The sequence below is a fragment of the Rhipicephalus microplus genome, chromosome X (assembly GCF_043290135.1).
Source record: "Rhipicephalus microplus isolate Deutch F79 chromosome X, USDA_Rmic, whole genome shotgun sequence".
NCBI classification, from domain to species: Eukaryota; Metazoa; Arthropoda; class Arachnida; order Ixodida; family Ixodidae; genus Rhipicephalus; species Rhipicephalus microplus.
Genome location: NC_134710.1, coordinates 163,212,809 through 163,232,497, shown reverse-complemented (window position 1 = coordinate 163,232,497; position 19,689 = coordinate 163,212,809). Strand labels below are relative to the sequence as shown.

The following is a 19,689-nucleotide window of genomic DNA, read 5'->3' as shown; positions in this document are numbered from 1 at the left end:
CACTAGTGTCGAAGACCAAACACTGGGAGAAGAAAAAAAAGTTACGCAACTCGACGAGGATGGGATTCGAACCCACGCGGGCAGAGTCCAATGGATTAGCAGTCAATCGCCTTAACCTCTCGGCCACCTCGTCTGCCTTTCAGGCCATTCGTGCGGCTTACACACTAGTGTCGTAGACAGATCACTGGGAGAACAAAATGAGTTACGCGACTCGACGAGGATGGGTTTCGAACCCACGCGGAATGAGACCAATGGAATAGCAGTCAATCGCCTTAACCTCACGGCCACCTCGTCCGTCTTGCAGGCCAACCATGCAGCTTACACACTAGTGTCAAAGACTGATTACTGGGAGAACAAAAAAAAGTTACGCGACTCGACGAGGATGGGATTCGAACCCACGCGGGCTGAGCCTTATAAATTAGCAGTCAATCCTTAACCTCTCGGCCACCTCGTCCGCATTGCACCCCATCCGTGCAGCTTAAACACTAGTGTCGAAGACCGATCACTGGGAGAAGAAAAACCGTTACGTGACTCGACGAGGATGGGATTCGAACCCACGCGGGCAGAGTCCAATGCATTAGCAGTCAATCGCCTTAACCTCTCGGCCACCTCGTCTGCCTTGCAGGCCATTCGTGCGGCTTACACACTAGTGTCGTAGACAGATCACTGGGAGAACAAACTGAGTTACGCGACTCGACGAAGACGGCTTTCGAACCAACGCGGAATGAGCCCAATGGATTAGTAGTCCATCGCCATAACCTCCCGGCCACCTTGTCCGACTTGCACCCCATCTGTGCAGCTTACATACTAGTGTCGAAGACCGATCACTGGGAGAACAAAAAAAGCTACGCGACTCGACGAGGACGGGATTCGAACCAACGCGGGCAGAGCCCAATGCATTAGCAGTCCATCGTCTTAACCTCTCAGCCAGCTCGTCCGCCTTGCAGGTCATTATTGCAGATTACACACTAGTGTCGAAGACCCATCACTCGGAGAAAAAAAGTTACGCGACTCGACGAGGATGGGATTCGAACCCACGCGGGCAGAGCTCAATGGATTAGCAGTCCATCGCCTTAAGCTCTCGTCGTTCCTCGTCCGCCTTGCAGGCCATCTGTGCAGCTTTCACACTAGTGTCGAAGACCGATCACTGGGAGAACAAAAAAAAGTTACGTGATTCGACGAGGATGGGATTCGAACCCACGCGGGCCGAGCCCAATAAATTGGCAGTCAATCCTTAACCTCTCGGCCACCTCGTCAGCCTTGCAGGCCACCCGGGCAGCTTACACACTAGAGTCGAAGACTGATTACTGGGAGAACAAAAAAAAGTTACGCGACACGACGAGGATGGGATTCGAACCCACGCGGGCCGAGCCCAATAAATTAGCAGTCAATCCTTAACCTCTCGGCCACCTCGTCCGCATTGCACCCCATCCGTGCAGCTTACACACTAGTGTCGAAGACCGATCACTGGGAGAACAAAAAAAAGTTACGCGACTCGACGAGGATGGAATTCGAACCCACGCGGGCAGAGCCCAATGGGTTAGCAGTCCATCGCCTTAACCTCTCGGCCACCTCATCCGCCTTGCAGGACACCCGTGCAGCTTACACACTAGTGTCGAAGACTGATTACTGGGAGAACAAAAAAAAAGTTACGCGACTCGACGAGGTTGGGATTCGAACCCACGCGGGCCGAGCCCAATAAATTAGCAGTCAATCCTTAACCTCTCGGCCACCTCGTCCGCATTGCACCCCATCCGTGCAGCTTACACACTAGTGTCGAAGACCGATCACTGGGAGAACAAAAAAAAGTTACGCGACTCGACGAGGATGGAATTCGAACCCACGCGGGCAGAGCCCAATGGGTTAGCAGTCCATCGTCTTAACGTCTCGGCCACCTCGTCCGCCTTGTAGGCCATTCGTGTAGCTTACACACTAGTGACGAAGACTGATTACTGGGAGAACAAAAAAAAGTTACGCGACTCGACGAGGATGGGATTCGAACCCACGCAGTCCGAGCCCAATAAATTAGCAGTCAAACCTTAACCTCTCGGCCACCTCGTCCGCATTGCACCCCATCCATGCAGCTTACACACTAGTGTCGAAGACCGATCACTGGGAGAACAAAAAAAAAAGTTACGCGACTCGACGAGGATGGGATTCGAACCCACGCGGGCAGAGCCCAATGGATTAGCAGTCCACCGCCTTAACCTCTCGGCCACCTCGTCCGCCTTGCAGGCCACCCGCGCAGCTTACACACTAGTGTCGAAGACTGATTACTGGGAGAACAAAAAAAAGTTACGCGACTCGACGAGGATGGGATTCGAACCCACGCAGGCCGAGCCCAATAAATTAGCAGTCAATCCTTAACCTCTCGGCCACCTCGTCCGCATTGCACCCCATCCGTGCAGCTTCCACACTAGTGTCGAAGACCGATCACTGGGAGAAGAAAAAAGAGTTACGCAACTCGACGAGGATGGGATTCGAACCCACGCGGGCAGAGTCCAATGGATTAGCAGTCAATCGCCTTAACCTCTCGGCCACCTCGTCTGCCTTGCAGGCCATTCGTGCGGCTTACACACTAGTGTCGTAGACAGATCACTGGGAGAACAAAATGAGTTACGCGACTCGACGAGGAAGGGATTCGAATCCACGCGGGCTGAGCCCAATAAATTAGCAGTCAATCCTTAACCTCTCGGCCACCTCGTCCGCATTGCACCCCATCCGTGCAGCTTACACACTAGTGTCGAAGACCGATCACTGGGAGAAGAAAAAAAAGTTACGCAACTCGACGAGGATGGGATTCGAACCCACGCGGGCAGAGTCCAATGGATTAGCAGTCCATCGCCATAACCTCCCGGCCACCTTGTCCGACTTGCACCCCAAATGTGAAGCTTACATACTAGTGTCGAAGACCGATCACTGGGAGAACAAAAAAAAGCTACGCGACTCGACGAAGATGGGATTCGAACCCACGCGGGCAGAGCCCAATGCATTAGCAGTTTATCGTCTCAACCTCTAGGCCAGCTCGCCCGCCTTGCAGGTCATTCTTGCAGCTTACACACTAGTGTCGAAGACCCATCACTCAGAGAAAAAAAGTTACGCGACTCGACGAGGATGGAATTCGAACCCACGCGGGCAGAGCTCAATGGATTAGCAGTCCATCGCCTTAGGCTCTCGTCCACCTCGTCCGCCTTGCAGGCCATCTGTGCAGCTTACACACTAGTGTCTAAGACCGATCACTGGGAGAACAAAAAAAGTTTCAGGACTCGACGAGGATGGGATTCGAACCCACGCGGGCAGAGCCCAATGGATTAGCAGTCCGTCGCCTTAACCTCTCGGCCACCTCGTCCGCCTTGCAGGCCATCTGTGCAGCTTACACACTAGTGTCGAAGACCGATCACTGGGAGAACAAAAAAAGTTTCGGGACTCGACGAGGATGGGATTCGAACCCACGCGGGCAGAGCCCAATGGATTAGCAGTCCATCGTCTTAACCTCTCGGCCACCTCGTCCGCCTTGCAGGCCACCCGTGCAGCTTACGCACTAGTGTCGAAGACTGATTACTGGGAGAACAAAAAAAAGTTACGCGACTCGACGAGGATGGGTTTCGAACCAACGCGGAATGAGCCCAATGGATAAGAGGTCCATCGCCATAACCTCCCGGCCACCTTGTCCGACTTGCACCCCATCTGTGCAGCTTATATACTAGTGTCGAAGACCGATCACTGGGAGAACAAAAGAAGCTACGCGACTCGACGAGGACAGGATTCGAACCCCCGCGGGAAGCCCAATGCAATCCTTAACCTCTCGGCCACCTCGTCCGCATTGCACTCCATTCGTGCAGCTTACACACAAGTGTCGAAGAGCGATCACTGGGAGAAGAAAAAAAAAGTTACGCGACACGACGAGGATGGGATTCGAACCCACACGGGCAGAGCCCAATGAATTAGCAGTAAATCGCCTTAACCTCTCGGCCACCTCGTCTGCCTTGCAGGCAATTCGTGCGGCTTACACACTAGTGTCGTAGACAGATCACTGGGAGAACAAAAAAAACTTACGCGACTCGATGAGGATGGGATTCGAACCCACGTGGGCAGAGCCCAATGCATTAGCAGTCCATCGTCTTAACCTCTCGGCCACCTCGTCCGCCTTGCAGGCCATTCGTGCAGCTTACACACTAGTGTCGAAGACCGATCACTGGGAGAACAAAAAAAGTTACACGACTCGACGAGGATGGAATTCGAACACACGCGGGCAGAGCCCAATAAATTAGCAGTCAATCCTTAACCTCTCAGCCACCTCGTCCGCATTGCACCCCATCTGTGCAGCTTAAACACTAGTGTCGAAGACCGATCACTGGGAGAAGAAAAAAAGTTACGTGACTCGACGAGGATGGGATTCGAACCCATGCGGGTAGAGCCCTATGGATTAGCAGTCCATCGCCTTAACCTCTCGGCCACCTCGTCCGCCTTGCAGGCCACCCGTGCAGCTTACACACTAGTGTCGAAGACTGATTACAGGGAGAACAAAAAAAAGTTACGCGACTCGACGAGGATGGGATTCGAACCCACGCAGTCCGAGCCCAATAAATTAGCAGTCAATCCTTAACCTCTCGGCCACCTCGTCCGCATTGCACCCCATCCGTGCAGCTTACACACTAGTGTCGAAGACCGATCACTGGGAGAAGAAAAAAAAGTTACGCGACTCGACGAGGATGGGATTCGAACCCACGCGGGACCAGCCCAATGGATTAGGAGTCAATCGCCTTAACCTCTCGGCCACCTTGTCTGCCTTGCAGGCCATTCGTGCGGCTTACACACTAGTGTCGTAGACAGATCACTGGGAGAACAAAATGAGTTACGCGAATCGACCAGGACGGGATTCGAACCCACGCGGAATGAGTCCAATGGATTAGCAGTCCATCGCCATAACCTCCCGGCCACCTTGTCCGACTTGCACCCCAAATGTGAAGCTTACATACTAGTGTCGAAGACCGATCACTGGGAGAACAAAAAAAAGCTACGCGACTCGACGAAGATGGGATTCGAACCCACGCGGGCAGAGCCCAATGAATTAGCAGTTTATCGTCTCAACCTCTAGGCCAGCTCGCCCGCCTTGCAGGTCATTCTTGCAGCTTACACACTAGTGTCGAAGACCCATCACTCAGAGAAAAAAAGTTACGCGACTCGACGAGGATGGAATTCGAACCCACGCGGGCAGAGCCCAATAGATTTGCAGTCCATCGCCTTAACCTCTCGGCCACCTCGTCCGCCTTGCAGGCCATCTGTGCAGCTTACACACTAGTGTCGAAGACCGATCACTGGGAGAACAAAAAAAGTTTCGGGACTCGACGAGGATGGGATTCGAACCCACGCGGGCAGAGCCCAATGGATTAGCAGTCCATCGTCTTAACCTCTCGGCCACCTCGTCCGCCTTGCAGGCCACCCGTGCAGCTTACGCACTAGTGTCGAAGACTGATTACTGGGAGAACAAAAAAAAGTTACGCGACTCGACGAGGATCGGATTCGAAACCACGCGGGCAGAGTCCAATGGATTAGCAGTCAATCGCCTTAACCTCTCGGCCACCTCGTCTGCCTTGCAGGCCATTCGTGCGGCTTACACACTAGTGTCGTAGACAGATCACTGGGAGAACAAAATGAGTTACGCGACTCGACGAGGATGGGTTTCGAACCAACGCGGAATGAGCCCAATGGATTAGAGGTCCATCGCCATAACCTCCCGGCCACCTTGTCCGACTTGCACCCCATCTGTGCAGCTTATATACTAGTGTCGAAGACCGATCACAGGGAGAACAAAAGAAGCTACGCGACTCGACGAGGACAGGATTCGAACCCCCGCGGGAAGCCCAATGCAATCCTTAACCTCTCGGCCACCTCGTCCGCATTGCACCCCATTCGTGCAGCTTACACACAAGTGTCGAAGAGCGATCACTGGGAGAAGAAAAAAAAAGTTACGCGACACGACGAGGATGGGATTCGAACCCACACGGGCAGAGCCCAATGGATTAGCAGTAAATCGCCTTAACCTCTCGGCCACCTCGTCTGCCTTGCAGGCAATTCGTGCGGCTTACACACTAGTGTCGTAGACAGATCACTGGGAGAACAAAAAAACTTACGCGACTCGATGAGGATGGGATTCGAACCCACGTGGGCAGAGCCCAATGCATTAGCAGTCCATCGTCTTAACCTCTCGGCCACCTCGTCCGCCTTGCAGGCCATTCGTGCAGCTTACACACTAGTGTCGAAGACCGATCACTGGGAGAACAAAAAAAGTTACACGACTCGACGAGGATGGAATTCGAACACACGCGGGCAGAGCCCAATAAATTAGCAGTCAATCCTTAACCTCTCAGCCACCTCGTCCGCATTGCACCCCATCTGTGCAGCTTAAACACTAGTGTCGAAGACCGATCGCTGGGAGAAGAAAAAAAGTTACGTGACTCGACGAGGATGGGATTCGAACCCACGCGGGTAGAGCCCTATGGATTAGCAGTCTATCGCCTTAACCTCTCGGCCACCTCGTCCGCCTTGCAGGCCACCCGTGCAGCTTACACACTAGTGTCGAAGACTGATTACAGGGAGAACAAAAAAAAGTTACGCGACTCGACGAGGATGGGATTCGAACCCACGCAGTCCGAGCCCAATAAATTAGCAGTCAATCCTTAACCTCTCGGCCACCTCGTCCGCATTGCACCCCATCCGTGAGGCTTACACACTAGTGTCGAAGACCGATCACTGGGAGAAGAAAAAAAAGTTACGCGACTCGACGAGGATCGGATTCGAAACCACGCGGGCAGAGTCCAATGGATTAGCAGTCAATCGCCTTAACCTCTCGGCCACCTCGTCTGCCTTGCAGGCCATTCGTGCGGCTTACACACTAGTGTCGTAGACAGATCACTGGGAGAACAAAATGAGTTACGCGACTCGACGAGGACGGGATTCGAACCCACGCGGAATGAGTACAATAGATTAGCAGTCCATCGCCATAACCTCCCGGCCACCTTGTCCGACTTGCACCCCATCTGTGCAGCTTACATACTAGTGTCGAAGACCGATCACTGGGAGAAAAAAAAAAGCTACGCGACTCGACGAAGATGGGATTCGAACCCACGCGGGCAGAGCCCAATGCATTAGCAGTTTATCGTCTTAACCTCTCGGCCAGCACTCCCGCCTTGCAGGTCATTCTTGCAGCTTACACACTAGTGTTGAAGACCCATCACTCAGAGAAAAAAAGTTACGCGACTCGACGAGGATGGGATTCGAACCCACGCGGGCAGATCTCAATGGATGAGCAGTCCATCGCCTTAAGCTCTCGTCCACCTTGTCCGCCTTGCAGGCCATCTGTGCAGCTTACACACTAGTGTCGAAGACCGATCACTGGGAGAAAAAAAAAGTTTCGGGACTCGACGAGGATGGGATTCGAACCCACGCGGGCAGAGCCCAATGGATTAGCAGTCCATCGCCTTAACCTCTCGGCCACCTCGTCCGACTTGCACCCCATCTGTGCAGCTTACACACTAGTGTCGAAGACCGATCACTGGGAGAACAATAAAAGTTTCGGGACTCGACGAGGATGGGATTGGAACCCACGCGGGTAGAGCCCAATAAATTAGCAGTCAATCCTTAACCTCTCAGCCACCTCGTCCGCATTGCACCCCATCCGTGCAGCTTAAACACTAGTGTCGAAGACCGATCACTGGGAGAAGAAAAAAAGTTACGTGACTCGACGAGGATTGGATTCGAACCCACGCGGGCAGAGCCCAATGGATTAGCAGTCCATCGGCTTAACCTCTCGGCCACCTCGTCCGCCTTGCAGGCCACCCGTGCAGCTTACACACTAGTGTCGAAGACCCATCACTCGGAGAAAAAAAGTGACGCTACTCGACGAGGATGGGATTCGAACCCACGCGGGCAGAGCTCAATGGATTAGCAGTCCATCGCCTTAAGCTCTCGTCGTTCCTCGTCCGCCTTGCAGGTCATTCTTGCAGCTTACACACTAGTGTCGAAGACCCATCACTCGGAAAAAAAAAGTTACGCGACTCGACGAGGATGGGATTCGAACCCACGATGGCAGAGCTCAATGGATTAGCAGTGCATCGCCTTAAGCTCTCGTCGTTCCTCGTCCGGCTTGCAGGCCATCTGTGCAGCTTACACACTAATGTCGAAGACCGATCACTGGGAGAACAAAAAAAGTTACGCGACTCGACGAGGATGGGATTCGAAACCACGCGGGCAGAGCCCAATGGATTAGCAGTCCATCGCCTTAACCTCCCGGCCACCTCGTCCGCCTTGCACCCCATCTCTGCAGCTTACATACTAGTGTCGAAGACCGATCACTGGGAGACCAAAAAAAGTTACGCGACTCGACGAGGATGGGATTCGAAACCACGCGGGCAGAGCCCAATGGATTAGCAGTCCATCGCCTTAACCTCCCGGCCACCTCGTCCGCCTTGCAGGCCACCCGTGCAGCTTACACACTAGAGTCGAAGACTGATTACTGGGAGAACAAAAAAAAAGTTACGCGACTCGACGAGGATGGGATTCGAACCCACGCGGGCAGAGCCCAATGGATTAGCAGTCCATCGCCTTAACCTCTCGGCCACCTCGTCCGCCTTGCAGGCCACCCGTGCAGCTTACACACTAGAATCGAAGACTGATTACTGGGAGAACAAAAAAAAAGTTACGCGACTCGACGAGGATGGGATTCGAACCCATGCGGGCCGAGCCCAATAAATTAGCAGTCAATCCTTAACCTCTCGGCCACCTCGTCCGCATTGCACCCCATTCGTGCAGCTTACACACAAGTGTCGAAGAGCGATCACTGGGAGAAGAAAAAAAAGTTACGCGACACGACGAGGATGGGATTCGAACCCACACGGGCAGAGCCCAATGGATTAGCAGTAAATCGCCTTAACCTCTCGGCCACCTCGTCTGCCTTGCAGGCCATTCGTGCGGCTTACACACTAGTATCGTAGACAGATCACTGGGAAAACAAAAAAACTTACGCGACTCGATGAGGATGGGATTCGAACCCACGCGGGCAGAGCCCAATGCATTAGCAGTCCATCGTCTTAACCTCTCGGCCAGCTCGTCCGCCCTGCAGGCCATTCGTGCAGCTTACACACTAGTGTCGAAGACCGATCACTGGAAGAACAAAAAAAAGTTACACGACTCAACGAGAATGGAATTCGAACCCACGCGGGCAGAGCCCAATAAATTAGCAGTCAATCCTTAACCTCTCAGCCACCTCGTCCGCATTGCACCCCATCCGTGCAGCTTAAACACTAGTGTCGAAGACCGATCACTAGAGAAGAAAAAAAGTTACGTGACTCGACGAGGATGGGATTCGACACCCACGCGGGCAGAGCCCAATGGATTAGCAGTCCATCGCCTTAACCTCTCGGCCACCTCGTCCGCCTTGCAGGCCACCCGTGCAGCTTACACACTAGTGTCGAAGACTGATTACAGGGAGAACAAAAAAAAGTTACGCGACTCGACGAGGATGGGATTCGAACCCACGCATTCCGAGCCCAATAAATTAGCAGTCAATCCTTAACCTCTCGGCCACCTCGTCCGCATTGCACCCCATCCGTGAGGTTTACACACTAGTGTCGAAGACCGATCACTGGGAGAAGAAAAAAAAGTTACGTGACTCGACGAGGATCGGATTCGAACCCACGCGGGCAGAGTCCAATGGATTAGCAGTCAATCGCCTTAACCTCTCGGCCACCTCGTCTGCCTTGCAGGCCATTCGTGCGGCTTACACACTAGTGTCGTAGACAGATCACTGGGAGAACAAAAAAGTTACGCGACTCGACGAGGATGGGATTCGAAACCATGCGTGCAGAGCCCAATGGATTAGCAGTTCATCGCCTTAACTTCTCGGCCACCTCGTCCGTCTTGCAGGCCACCCGTGCAGCTTACACACTAGTGTCAAAGACTGATAACTGGGAGAACAAAAAAAAGTTACGCGGCTCGACGAGGATCGGATTCGAACCCACGCGGGCTGAGCCCAATAAATTAGCAGTCAATCCTTAACCTCTCGGCCACCTCGTCCGCATGGCACCCCATCCGTGCAGCTTACACACTAGTGTCGAAGACCGATCACTGGGAGAAGAAAAAAAAGTTACGCGACAAGACGAGGATGGGATTCGAACCCACGCGGGACCACCCCAATGGATTAGAGTCAATCGCCTTAACCTCTCGGCCACCTTGTCTGCCTTGCAGGCCATTCGTGCGGCTTACACACTAGTGTCGTAGACAGATCACTGGGAGAACAAAATGAGTTACGCGACTCGACCAGGACGAGATTCGAACCCACGAGGAATGAGTCCAAGAGATTAGGAGTCCATCGCCATAACCTCCCGGCCACCTTGTCCGACTTGCACCCCATCTCTGCAGCTTACATACTAGTGTCGAAGACCGATCACTGGGAGAACAAAAAAAAGCTACGCGACTCGACGAAGATGGGATTCGAACCCACGCGGGCAGAGCCCAATGCATTAGCAGTTTATCGTCTTAACCTCTCGGCCAGCACGCCCGCCTTGCAGGTCATTCTTGCAGCTTACACACTAGTGTCGAAGACCCATCATTCAGAGAAAAAAGTTACGAGACTCGACGAAGATGGGATTCGAACCCACGCGGGCAGATCTCAATGGATGAGCAGTCCATCGCCTTAAGCTCTCGTCCACCTTGTCCGCCTTGCAGGCCATCTGTGCAGCTTACACACTAGTGTCGAAGACCGATCACTGGGAGAACAAAAAAAGTTTCGGGACTCGACGAGGATGGGATTCGAACCCACGCGGGCAGAGCCCAATGGAGTAGCAGTCCATCATCTTAACCTCTCGGCCACCTCGTCCGACTTGCACCCCATCTGTGCAGCATACACACTAGTGTCGAAGACCGATCATTGGGAGAACAAAAAAAGTTTCGGGACTCGACGAGGATGGGATTCGAACCCACCCGGGCAGAGCCCAATAAATTAGCAGTCAATCCTTAACCTCTCAGCCACCTCGTCCGCATTGCACCCCATCCGTGCAGCTTAAACACTAGTGTCGAAGACCGATCACTGAGAGAAGAAAAAAAGTTACGTGACTCGACGAGTATGGGATTCGAACCCACGCGGGCAGAGCCCAATGGATTAGCAGTCCATCGCCTTAACCTCTCGGCCACCTCGTCCGCCTTGCAGGCCACCCGTGCAGCTTACACACTAGTGTCGAAGACTGATTACAGGGAGAACAAAAAAAAAGTTACGCGACTCAACGAGGATCGGATTCGAACCCACGCGGGCAGAGTCCAATGGATTAGCAGTCAATCGCCTTAACCTCTCGGCCACCTCGTCTGCCTTGCAGGCCATTCGTGCGGCTTACACACTAGTGTCGTAGACAGATAACTGGGAGAACAAAATGAGTTACACGACTCGACGAGGATGGGTTTCGAACCATCGCGGAATGAGCCCAATGGATTAGCAGTCCATCGCCATAACCTCCCGGCCACCTTGTCCGACTTGCACCCCATCTGTGCAGCTTACATACTAGTGTCGAAGACTGATTACAGGGAGAACAAAAAAAAAGTTACGCGACTCAACGAGGATCGGATTCGAACCCACGCGGGCAGAGTCCAATGGATTATCAGTCAATCGTCTTAACCTCTCAGCCAGCTCGTCCGCCTTGCAGGTCATTCTTGCAGCTTACACACTAGTGTCGAAGACTCATCACTCGGAGAAAAAAAGTTACGCGACTCGACGAGGATGGGATTCGAACCCACGCAGGCAGAGCTCAATGGATTAGCAGTCCATCGCCTTAAGCTCTCGTCGTTCCTCGTCCGGCTTGCAGGCCATCTGTGCAGCTTACACACTAATGTCGAAGACCGATCACTGGGAGAACAAAAAAAGTTACGCGACTCGACGAGGATGGGATTCGAAACCACGCGGGCAGAGCCCAATGGATTAGCAGTCCATCGCCTTAACCTCCCGGCCACCTCGTCCGCCTTGCAGGCCACCCGTGCAGCTTACACACTAGAGTCGAAGACTGATTACTGGGAGAACAAAAAAAAGTTACGCGACTCGACGAGGATGGCATTCGAACCCACGCGGGCAGAGCCCAATGGATTAGCAGTCCATCGCCTTAACCTCTCGGCCACCTCGTCCGCCTTGCAGGCCACCCGTGCAGCTTACACACTAGAATCGAAGACTGATTACTGGGAGAACAAAAAAAAAGTTACGCGACTCGACGAGGATGGGATTCGAACCCATGCGGGCCGAGCCCAATAAATTAGCAGTCAATCCTTAACCTCTCGGCCACCTCGTCCGCATTGCACCCCATTCGTGCAGCTTACACACAAGTGTCGAAGAGCGATCACTGGGAGAAGAAAAAAAAGTTACGCGACACGACGAGGATGGGATTCGAACCCACACGGGCAGAGCCCAATGGATTAGCAGTAAATCGCCTTAACCTCTCGGCCACCTCGTCTGCCTTGCAGGCCATTCGTGCGGCTTACACACTAGTATCGTAGACAGATCACTGGGAAAACAAAAAAACTTACGCGACTCGATGAGGATGGGATTCGAACCCACGCGGGCAGAGCCCAATGCATTAGCAGTGCATCGTCTTAACCTCTCGGCCAGCTCGTCCGCCTTGCAGGCCATTCGTGCAGCTTACACACTAGTGTCGAAGACCGATCACTGGAAGAACAAAAAAAAGTTACACGACCCAACGAGAATGGAATTCGAACCCACGCGGGCAGAGCCCAATAACTTAGCAGTCAATCCTTAACCTCTCGGCCACCTCGTCCGCATTGCACCCCATCCGTGCAGCTTAAACACTAGTGTCGAAGACCGATCACCAGAGAAGAAAAAAAGTTACGTGACTCGACGAGGATGGGATTCGAACCCACGCGGGCAGAGCCCAATGGATTAGCAGTCCATCGCCTTAACCTCTCGGCCACCTCGTCTGCCTTGCAGGCCATTCGTGCGGCTTACACACTAGTGTCGTAGACAGGTAACTGGGAGAACAAAAAGAGTTACGCGACTCGACGAGGATGGGTTTCGAACCATCGCGGAATGAGTCCAATGGATTAGCAGTCCATCGCCATAACCTCCCGGCCACCTTGTCCGACTTGCACCCCATCCGTGAGGCTTACACACTAGTGTCGAAGACCGATCACTGGGAGAAGAAAAAAAAGTTACGCGACTCGACGAGGATGGGATTCGAACCCACGCGGGACCAGCCCAATGGATTAGAGTCAATCGCCTTAACCTCTCGGCCACCTTGTCTGCCTTCCAGGCCATTCGTGCGGCTTACACACTAGTGTCGTAGACAGATCACTGGGAGAACAAAATGAGTTACGCGACTCGACCAGGACGAGATTCGAACCCACGCGGAATGAGTCCAATAGATTAGGAGTCCATCGCCATAACCTCCCGGCCACATTGTCCGACTTGCACCCCATCTCTGCAGCTTACATACTCGTGTCGAAGACCGATCACTGGGAGAACAAAAAAAAGCTACGCGACTCGACGAAGATGGGATTCGAACCCACGCGGGCAGAGCCCAATGCATTAGCAGTTTATCGTCTTAACCTCTCGGCCAGCACGCCCGCCTTGCAGGTCATTCTTGCAGCTTACACACTAGTGTCGAAGACCCATCACTCAGAGAAAAAAGTTACGAGACTCGACGAGGATGGGATTCGAACCCACGCGGGCAGATCCCAATGGATGAGCAGTCCATCGCCTTAAGCTCTCGTCCACCTTGTCCGCCTTGCAGGCCATGTGTGCAGCTTACACACTAGTGTCGAAGACCGATCACTGGGAGAAGAAAAAAAGTTACGTGACTCGACGAGGATTGGATTCGAACCCACGCGGGCAGAGCCCAATGGATTAGCAGTCCATCGGCTTAACCTCTCGGCCACCTCGTCCGCCTTGCAGGCCATTCGTGCAGCTTACACACTAGTGTCGAAGACCGATCACTGGAAGAACAAAAAAAAGTTACACGACTCAACGAGAATGGAATTCGAACCCACGCGGGCAGAGCCCAATAAATTAGCCGTCAATCCTTAACCTCTCAGCCACCTCGTCCGCATTGCACCCCATCCGTGCAGCTTAAACACTAGTGTCGAAGACCGATCACTGGGAGAAGAAAAAAAGTTACGTGACTCGACGAGGATTGGATTCGAACCCACGCGGGCAGAGCCCAATGGATTAGCAGTCCATCGGCTTAACCTCTCGGCCACCTCGTCCGCCTTGCAGGCCACCCGTGCAGCCTACACACTAGTGTCGAAGACCCATCACTGGGAGAACCAAAAAAAGTTACGCGACTCGACGAGGATGGAATTCGAACCCACGCGGGCAGAGCCCAATAAATTAGCAGTCAATCCTTAACCTCTCAGCCACCTCGTCCGCATCGCACCCCATCCGTGCAGCTTAAATACTAGTGTCGAAGACCGATCACTGAGAGAAGAAAAAAAGTTACGTGACTCGACGAGTATGGGATTCGAACCCACGCGGGCAGAGCCCAATGGATTAGCAGTCCATCGCCTTAACCTCTCGGCCACCTCGTCCGCCTTGCAGGCCACCCGTGCAGCTTACACACTAGTGTCGAAGACTGATTACAGGGAGAACAAAAAAAAAGTTACGCGACTCGACGAGGATCGGATTCGAACCCACGCGGGCAGAGTCCAATGGATTAGCAGTCAATCGCCTTAACCTCTCGGCCACCTCGTCTGCCTTGCAGGCCATTCGTGCGGCTTACACACTAGTGTCGTAGACAGATCACTGGGAGAACAAAATGAGTTACACGACTCGACGAGGATGGGTTTCGAACCATCGCGGAATGAGCCCAATGGATTAGCAGTCCATCGCCATAACCTCCCGGCCACCTTGTCCGACTTGCACCCCATCTGTGCAGCTTACATACTAGTGTCGAAGACCGATCACTGGGAGAACAAAAAAAAGCTACGCGACTCGACGAGGACGGGATTCGAACCAACGCGGGCAGAACCCAATGCATTAGCAATCCATCGTCTTAACCTCTCAGCCAGCTCGTCCGCCTTGCAGGTCATTCTTGCAGCTTACACACTAGTGTCGAAGACCCATCACTCGGAGAAAAAAAGTTACGCGACTCGACGAGGATGGGATTCGAACCCACGCAGGCAGAGCTCAATGGATTAGCAGTCCATCGCCTTAAGCTCTCGTCGTTCCTCGTCCGGCTTGCAGGCCATCTGTGCAGCTTACACACTAATGTCGAAGACCGATCACTGGGAGAACAAAAAAAAAGTTACGCGACTCGACGAGGATGGGATTCGAAACCACGCGGGCAGAGCCCAATGGATTAGCAGTCCATCGCCTTAACCTCCCGGCCACCTCGTCCGCCTTGCAGGCCACCCGTGCAGCTTACACACTAGAGTCGAAGACTGATTACTGGGAGAACAAAAAAAAAGTTACGCGACTCGACGAGGATGGGATTCGAACCCACGCGGGCAGAGCCCAATGGATTAGCAGTCCATCGCCTTAACCTCTCGGCCACCTCGTCCGCCTTGCAGGCCACCCGTGCAGCTTACACACTAGAATCGAAGACTGATTACTGGGAGAACAAAAAAAAGTTACGCGACTCGACGAGGATGGGATTCGAACCCATGCGGGCCGAGCCCAATAAATTAGCAGTCAATCCTTAACCTCTCGGCCACCTCGTCCGCATTGCACCCCATTCGTGCAGCTTACACACAAGTGTCGAAGAGCGATCACTGGGAGAAGAAAAAAAAGTTACGCGACACGACGAGGATGGGATTCGAACCCACACGGGCAGAGCCCAATGGATTAGCAGTAAATCGCCTTAACCTCTCGGCCACCTCGTCTGCCTTGCAGGCCATTCGTGCGGCTTACACACTAGTATCGTAGACAGATCACTGGGAAAACAAAAAAACTTAGGCGACTCGATGAGGATGGGATTCGAACCCACGCGGGCAGAGCCCAATGCATTAGCAGTCCATCGTCTTAACCTCTCGGCCAGCTCGTCCGCCTTGCAGGCCATTCGTGCAGCTTACACACTAGTGTCGAAGACCGATCACTGGAAGAACAAAAAAAAGTTACACGACTCAACGAGAATGGAATTCGAACCCACGCGGGCAGAGCCCAATAAATTAGCACTCAATCCTTAACCTCTCAGCCACCTCGTCCGCATTGCACCCCATCCGTGCAGCTTAAACACTAGTGTCGAAGACCGATCACTAGAGAAGAAAAAAAGTTACGTGACTCGACGAGGATGGGATTCGAACCCACGCGGGCAGAGCCCAATGGATTAGCAGTCCATCGCCTTAACCTCTCGGCCACCTCGTCCGCCTTGCAGGCCACCCGTGCAGCTTACACACTAGTGTCGAAGACTGATTACAGGGAGAACAAAAAAAAAGTTACGCGACTCGACGAGGATGGGATTCGAACCCACGCAGTCCGAGCCCAAAAAAATTGCAGTCAATCCTTAACCTCTCGGCCACCTCGTCCGCATTGCACCCCATCCGTGAGGCTTACACACTAGTGTCGAAGACAGATCACTGGGAGAAGAAAAAAAAGTTACGCGACTCGACGAGGATCGGATTCGAACCCACGCGGGCAGAGTCCAATGGATTAGCAGTCCATCATCTTAACCTCTCGGCCACCTCGTCCGACTTGCACCCCATCTGTGCAGCATACACACTAGTGTCGAAGACCGATCATTGGGAGAACAAAAAAGTTTCGGGACTCGACGAGGATGGGATTCGAACCCACCCGGGCAGAGCCCAATAAATTAGCTGTCAATCCTTAACCTCTCAGCCACCTCGTCCGCATTGCACCCCGTCCGTGCAGCTTAAACACTAGTGTCGAAGACCGATCACTGGGAGAAGAAAAAAAGTTACGTGACTCGACGAGGATTGGATTCGAACCCACGCGGGCAGAGCCCAATGGATTAGCAGTCAATCGCCTTAACCTCTCGGCCACCTCGTCTGCCTTGCAGGCCATTCGTGCGGCTTACACACTAGTGTCGTAGACAGATCACTGGGAGAACAAAATGAGTTACGCGACTCGACGAGGATGGGTTTCGAACCATCGCGGAATGAGCCCAATGGATTAGCAGTCCATCGCCATAACCTCCCGGCCACCTTGTCCGACTTGCACCCCATCTGTGCAGCTTACATACTAGTGTCGAAGACCGATCACTGGGAGAACAAAAAAAAGTTACGGGACTCGACGAGGATGGGATTCGAACCAACGCGGGCAGAGCCCAATGAATTAGCAGTCCATCGCCTTAAGCTCTCGTCGTTCCTCGTCCGCCTTGCAGGCCATCTGTGCTGCTTACACACTAATGTCGAAGACCGATCACTGGGAGAACAAAAAAGTTACGCGACTCGACGAGGATGGGATTCGAAACCATGCGTGCAGAGCCCAATGGATTAGCAGTTCATCGCCTTAACTTCTCGGCCACCTCGTCCGTCTTGCAGGCCACCCGTGCAGCTTACACACTAGTGTCAAAGACTGATAACTGGGAGAACAAAAAAAAAGTTACGCGGCTCGACGAGGATCGGATTCGAACCCACGCGGGCTGAGCCCAATGGATTAGAGTCAATCGCCTTAACCTCTCGGCCACCTTGTCTGCCTTGCAGGCCATTCGTGCGGCTTACACACTAGTGTCGTAGACAGATCACTGGGAGAACAAAATGAGTTACGCGGCTCGACCAGGACGAGATTCGAACCCACGCGGAATGAGTCCAATAGATTAGGAGTCCATCGCCATAACCTCCCGGCCACCTTGTCCGACTTGCACCCCATCTCTGCAGCTTACATACTCGTGTCAAGACCGATCACTGGGAGAACAAAAAAAAGCTACGCGACTCGACGAAGATGGGATTCGAACCCACGCGGGCAGAGCCCAATGCATTAGCAGTTTATCGTCTTAACCTCTCGGCCAGCACGCCCGCCTTGCAGGTCATTCTTGCAGCTTACACACTAGTGTCGAAGACCCATCACTCAGAGAAAAAAGTTACGAGACTCGACGAGGATGGGATTCGAACCCACGCGGGCAGATCTCAATGGATGAGCAGTCCATCGCCTTAAGCTCTCGTCCACCTTGTCCGCCTTGCAGGCCATCTGTGCAGCTTACACACTAGTGTCGAAGACCGATCACTGGGAGAACAAAAAAAGTTTCGGGACTCGACGAGGATGGAATTCGAACCCACGCGGGCAGAGCCCAATAAATTAGCAGTCAATCCTTAACCTCTCAGCCACCTCGTCCGCATCGCACCCCATCCGTGCAGCTTAAATACTAGTGTCGAAGACCGATCACTGAGAGAAGAAAAAAAGTTACGTGACTCGACGAGTATGGGATTCGAACCCACGCGGGCAGAGCCCAATGGATTAGCAGTCCATCGCCTTAACCTCTCGGCCACCTCGTCCGCCTTGCAGGCCACCCGTGCAGCTTACACACTAGTGTCGAAGACTGATTACAGGGAGAACAAAAAAAAAGTTACGCGACTCGACGAGGATCGGATTCGAACCCACGCGGGCAGAGTCCAATGGATTAGCAGTCAATCGCCTTAACCTCTCGGCCACCTCGTCTGCCTTGCAGGCCATTCGTGCGGCTTACACACTAGTGTCGTAGACAGATCACTGGGAGAACAAAATGAGTTACACGACTCGACGAGGATGGGTTTCGAACCATCGCGGAATGAGCCCAATGGATTAGCAGTCCATCGCCATAACCTCCCGGCCACCTTGTCCGACTTGCACCCCATCTGTGCAGCTTACATACTAGTGTCGAAGACCGATCACTGGGAGAACAAAAAAAAGCTACGCGACTCGACGAGGACGGGATTCGAACCAACGCGGGCAGAACCCAATGCATTAGCAATCCATCGTCTTAACCTCTCAGCCAGCTCGTCCGCCTTGCAGGTCATTCTTGCAGCTTACACACTAGTGTCGAAGACCCATCACTCGGAGAAAAAAAGTTACGCGACTCGACGAGGATGGGATTCGAACCCACGCAGGCAGAGCTCAATGGATTAGCAGTCCATCGCCTTAAGCTCTCGTCGTTCCTCGTCCGCCTTGCAGGCCATCTGTGCAGCTTACACACTAATGTCGAAGACCGATCACTGGGAGAACAAAAAAGTTACCCGACTCAACGAGGATGAGATTCGAACCCACGCGGGCAGAGCCCAATGCATTAGCAGTCCATCGCCTTAACCTCTCGGCCACCTCGTCCGCCTTGTAGGCCATTCGTGCAGCTTACACACTAGTGACGAATATCAATCACTGGGAGAACAAAAAATGCTACGCGACTCGACGAGGATGGCACTCGAACCCACGCGGGCAGAGCCCAATGGATCAGCAGTTCATCGCCTTAACCTATCGGCCACCTCGTCCGTCTTGCAGGCCCCCCGTGCAGCTTACACACTAGTGTCAAAGACTGATGACTGAGAGAACAAAAAAAAAGTTACGCGACTCTACGAGGATGGGATTCGAACCTACGCAGGCCGAGCCCAAAAAATTAGCAGTCAATCCTTAACCTCTCGGCCACCTCGTCCGCATTGCACCCCATCCGTGCAGCTTACACACTAGTGTCGAAGACCGATCACTGGGAGAACAAAAAAAAGTTACGCGACTCGACAAGGATGGGATTCGAACGCAGGCGGGCAGAGCCCAATGGATTA

The 19,689-nt window shown here is 53.2% G+C and overlaps 42 non-coding genes across 42 annotated transcripts; all 42 read right to left on the bottom strand.

Annotated features, from left to right (window-relative positions):
* Positions 1 to 51: 51 nt before the first annotated feature.
* Positions 52 to 133, bottom strand: TRNAS-GCU (transfer RNA serine (anticodon GCU)). The gene has a single exon. It is a non-coding gene; the product is annotated as a tRNA-Ser (tRNA).
* A 400-nt stretch (positions 134 to 533) lies between these two features.
* On the bottom strand, positions 534 to 615 carry TRNAS-GCU (transfer RNA serine (anticodon GCU)). Its single transcript has one exon. It is a non-coding gene; the product is annotated as a tRNA-Ser (tRNA).
* Positions 616 to 1,496: 881 nt separating this feature from the next.
* On the bottom strand, positions 1,497 to 1,578 carry TRNAS-GCU (transfer RNA serine (anticodon GCU)). Its single transcript has one exon. It is a non-coding gene; the product is annotated as a tRNA-Ser (tRNA).
* Positions 1,579 to 2,143: 565 nt separating this feature from the next.
* Positions 2,144 to 2,225, bottom strand: TRNAS-GCU (transfer RNA serine (anticodon GCU)). Its single transcript has one exon. It is a non-coding gene; the product is annotated as a tRNA-Ser (tRNA).
* Positions 2,226 to 2,465: 240 nt separating this feature from the next.
* On the bottom strand, positions 2,466 to 2,547 carry TRNAS-GCU (transfer RNA serine (anticodon GCU)). Its single transcript has one exon. It is a non-coding gene; the product is annotated as a tRNA-Ser (tRNA).
* Positions 2,548 to 2,786: 239 nt separating this feature from the next.
* TRNAS-GCU (transfer RNA serine (anticodon GCU)) lies at positions 2,787 to 2,868 on the bottom strand. Its single transcript has one exon. It is a non-coding gene; the product is annotated as a tRNA-Ser (tRNA).
* Positions 2,869 to 3,267: 399 nt separating this feature from the next.
* On the bottom strand, positions 3,268 to 3,349 carry TRNAS-GCU (transfer RNA serine (anticodon GCU)). The gene has a single exon. It is a non-coding gene; the product is annotated as a tRNA-Ser (tRNA).
* Positions 3,350 to 3,428: 79 nt separating this feature from the next.
* TRNAS-GCU (transfer RNA serine (anticodon GCU)) lies at positions 3,429 to 3,510 on the bottom strand. The gene has a single exon. It is a non-coding gene; the product is annotated as a tRNA-Ser (tRNA).
* A 390-nt stretch (positions 3,511 to 3,900) lies between these two features.
* Positions 3,901 to 3,982, bottom strand: TRNAS-GCU (transfer RNA serine (anticodon GCU)). Its single transcript has one exon. It is a non-coding gene; the product is annotated as a tRNA-Ser (tRNA).
* An 80-nt stretch (positions 3,983 to 4,062) lies between these two features.
* TRNAS-GCU (transfer RNA serine (anticodon GCU)) lies at positions 4,063 to 4,144 on the bottom strand. Its single transcript has one exon. It is a non-coding gene; the product is annotated as a tRNA-Ser (tRNA).
* Positions 4,145 to 4,382: 238 nt separating this feature from the next.
* On the bottom strand, positions 4,383 to 4,464 carry TRNAS-GCU (transfer RNA serine (anticodon GCU)). Its single transcript has one exon. It is a non-coding gene; the product is annotated as a tRNA-Ser (tRNA).
* A 240-nt stretch (positions 4,465 to 4,704) lies between these two features.
* Positions 4,705 to 4,786, bottom strand: TRNAR-CCU (transfer RNA arginine (anticodon CCU)). The gene has a single exon. It is a non-coding gene; the product is annotated as a tRNA-Arg (tRNA).
* Positions 4,787 to 5,185: 399 nt separating this feature from the next.
* TRNAC-GCA (transfer RNA cysteine (anticodon GCA)) lies at positions 5,186 to 5,267 on the bottom strand. The gene has a single exon. It is a non-coding gene; the product is annotated as a tRNA-Cys (tRNA).
* A 79-nt stretch (positions 5,268 to 5,346) lies between these two features.
* Positions 5,347 to 5,428, bottom strand: TRNAS-GCU (transfer RNA serine (anticodon GCU)). The gene has a single exon. It is a non-coding gene; the product is annotated as a tRNA-Ser (tRNA).
* A 551-nt stretch (positions 5,429 to 5,979) lies between these two features.
* On the bottom strand, positions 5,980 to 6,061 carry TRNAS-GCU (transfer RNA serine (anticodon GCU)). Its single transcript has one exon. It is a non-coding gene; the product is annotated as a tRNA-Ser (tRNA).
* Positions 6,062 to 6,140: 79 nt separating this feature from the next.
* On the bottom strand, positions 6,141 to 6,222 carry TRNAS-GCU (transfer RNA serine (anticodon GCU)). Its single transcript has one exon. It is a non-coding gene; the product is annotated as a tRNA-Ser (tRNA).
* Positions 6,223 to 6,460: 238 nt separating this feature from the next.
* On the bottom strand, positions 6,461 to 6,542 carry TRNAS-GCU (transfer RNA serine (anticodon GCU)). The gene has a single exon. It is a non-coding gene; the product is annotated as a tRNA-Ser (tRNA).
* Positions 6,543 to 7,422: 880 nt separating this feature from the next.
* On the bottom strand, positions 7,423 to 7,504 carry TRNAS-GCU (transfer RNA serine (anticodon GCU)). The gene has a single exon. It is a non-coding gene; the product is annotated as a tRNA-Ser (tRNA).
* Positions 7,505 to 7,742: 238 nt separating this feature from the next.
* TRNAS-GCU (transfer RNA serine (anticodon GCU)) lies at positions 7,743 to 7,824 on the bottom strand. The gene has a single exon. It is a non-coding gene; the product is annotated as a tRNA-Ser (tRNA).
* A 397-nt stretch (positions 7,825 to 8,221) lies between these two features.
* On the bottom strand, positions 8,222 to 8,303 carry TRNAS-GCU (transfer RNA serine (anticodon GCU)). The gene has a single exon. It is a non-coding gene; the product is annotated as a tRNA-Ser (tRNA).
* A 79-nt stretch (positions 8,304 to 8,382) lies between these two features.
* TRNAS-GCU (transfer RNA serine (anticodon GCU)) lies at positions 8,383 to 8,464 on the bottom strand. The gene has a single exon. It is a non-coding gene; the product is annotated as a tRNA-Ser (tRNA).
* An 81-nt stretch (positions 8,465 to 8,545) lies between these two features.
* On the bottom strand, positions 8,546 to 8,627 carry TRNAS-GCU (transfer RNA serine (anticodon GCU)). Its single transcript has one exon. It is a non-coding gene; the product is annotated as a tRNA-Ser (tRNA).
* Positions 8,628 to 8,868: 241 nt separating this feature from the next.
* On the bottom strand, positions 8,869 to 8,950 carry TRNAS-GCU (transfer RNA serine (anticodon GCU)). The gene has a single exon. It is a non-coding gene; the product is annotated as a tRNA-Ser (tRNA).
* Positions 8,951 to 9,349: 399 nt separating this feature from the next.
* TRNAS-GCU (transfer RNA serine (anticodon GCU)) lies at positions 9,350 to 9,432 on the bottom strand. Its single transcript has one exon. It is a non-coding gene; the product is annotated as a tRNA-Ser (tRNA).
* Positions 9,433 to 10,794: 1,362 nt separating this feature from the next.
* Positions 10,795 to 10,876, bottom strand: TRNAS-GCU (transfer RNA serine (anticodon GCU)). Its single transcript has one exon. It is a non-coding gene; the product is annotated as a tRNA-Ser (tRNA).
* Positions 10,877 to 11,114: 238 nt separating this feature from the next.
* On the bottom strand, positions 11,115 to 11,196 carry TRNAS-GCU (transfer RNA serine (anticodon GCU)). Its single transcript has one exon. It is a non-coding gene; the product is annotated as a tRNA-Ser (tRNA).
* A 725-nt stretch (positions 11,197 to 11,921) lies between these two features.
* On the bottom strand, positions 11,922 to 12,003 carry TRNAS-GCU (transfer RNA serine (anticodon GCU)). The gene has a single exon. It is a non-coding gene; the product is annotated as a tRNA-Ser (tRNA).
* Positions 12,004 to 12,083: 80 nt separating this feature from the next.
* On the bottom strand, positions 12,084 to 12,165 carry TRNAS-GCU (transfer RNA serine (anticodon GCU)). Its single transcript has one exon. It is a non-coding gene; the product is annotated as a tRNA-Ser (tRNA).
* Positions 12,166 to 12,406: 241 nt separating this feature from the next.
* On the bottom strand, positions 12,407 to 12,488 carry TRNAS-GCU (transfer RNA serine (anticodon GCU)). The gene has a single exon. It is a non-coding gene; the product is annotated as a tRNA-Ser (tRNA).
* Positions 12,489 to 12,567: 79 nt separating this feature from the next.
* Positions 12,568 to 12,649, bottom strand: TRNAS-GCU (transfer RNA serine (anticodon GCU)). The gene has a single exon. It is a non-coding gene; the product is annotated as a tRNA-Ser (tRNA).
* Positions 12,650 to 12,887: 238 nt separating this feature from the next.
* TRNAS-GCU (transfer RNA serine (anticodon GCU)) lies at positions 12,888 to 12,969 on the bottom strand. Its single transcript has one exon. It is a non-coding gene; the product is annotated as a tRNA-Ser (tRNA).
* Positions 12,970 to 13,850: 881 nt separating this feature from the next.
* TRNAS-GCU (transfer RNA serine (anticodon GCU)) lies at positions 13,851 to 13,932 on the bottom strand. Its single transcript has one exon. It is a non-coding gene; the product is annotated as a tRNA-Ser (tRNA).
* A 239-nt stretch (positions 13,933 to 14,171) lies between these two features.
* Positions 14,172 to 14,253, bottom strand: TRNAS-GCU (transfer RNA serine (anticodon GCU)). Its single transcript has one exon. It is a non-coding gene; the product is annotated as a tRNA-Ser (tRNA).
* A 239-nt stretch (positions 14,254 to 14,492) lies between these two features.
* On the bottom strand, positions 14,493 to 14,574 carry TRNAS-GCU (transfer RNA serine (anticodon GCU)). Its single transcript has one exon. It is a non-coding gene; the product is annotated as a tRNA-Ser (tRNA).
* Positions 14,575 to 15,300: 726 nt separating this feature from the next.
* Positions 15,301 to 15,382, bottom strand: TRNAS-GCU (transfer RNA serine (anticodon GCU)). The gene has a single exon. It is a non-coding gene; the product is annotated as a tRNA-Ser (tRNA).
* Positions 15,383 to 15,463: 81 nt separating this feature from the next.
* TRNAS-GCU (transfer RNA serine (anticodon GCU)) lies at positions 15,464 to 15,545 on the bottom strand. Its single transcript has one exon. It is a non-coding gene; the product is annotated as a tRNA-Ser (tRNA).
* A 240-nt stretch (positions 15,546 to 15,785) lies between these two features.
* TRNAS-GCU (transfer RNA serine (anticodon GCU)) lies at positions 15,786 to 15,867 on the bottom strand. Its single transcript has one exon. It is a non-coding gene; the product is annotated as a tRNA-Ser (tRNA).
* A 399-nt stretch (positions 15,868 to 16,266) lies between these two features.
* TRNAS-GCU (transfer RNA serine (anticodon GCU)) lies at positions 16,267 to 16,348 on the bottom strand. Its single transcript has one exon. It is a non-coding gene; the product is annotated as a tRNA-Ser (tRNA).
* Positions 16,349 to 16,908: 560 nt separating this feature from the next.
* TRNAS-GCU (transfer RNA serine (anticodon GCU)) lies at positions 16,909 to 16,990 on the bottom strand. Its single transcript has one exon. It is a non-coding gene; the product is annotated as a tRNA-Ser (tRNA).
* A 1,363-nt stretch (positions 16,991 to 18,353) lies between these two features.
* Positions 18,354 to 18,435, bottom strand: TRNAS-GCU (transfer RNA serine (anticodon GCU)). The gene has a single exon. It is a non-coding gene; the product is annotated as a tRNA-Ser (tRNA).
* A 723-nt stretch (positions 18,436 to 19,158) lies between these two features.
* On the bottom strand, positions 19,159 to 19,240 carry TRNAS-GCU (transfer RNA serine (anticodon GCU)). Its single transcript has one exon. It is a non-coding gene; the product is annotated as a tRNA-Ser (tRNA).
* A 79-nt stretch (positions 19,241 to 19,319) lies between these two features.
* TRNAS-GCU (transfer RNA serine (anticodon GCU)) lies at positions 19,320 to 19,401 on the bottom strand. Its single transcript has one exon. It is a non-coding gene; the product is annotated as a tRNA-Ser (tRNA).
* Between the last annotated feature and the right edge of the window lie 288 nt (positions 19,402 to 19,689).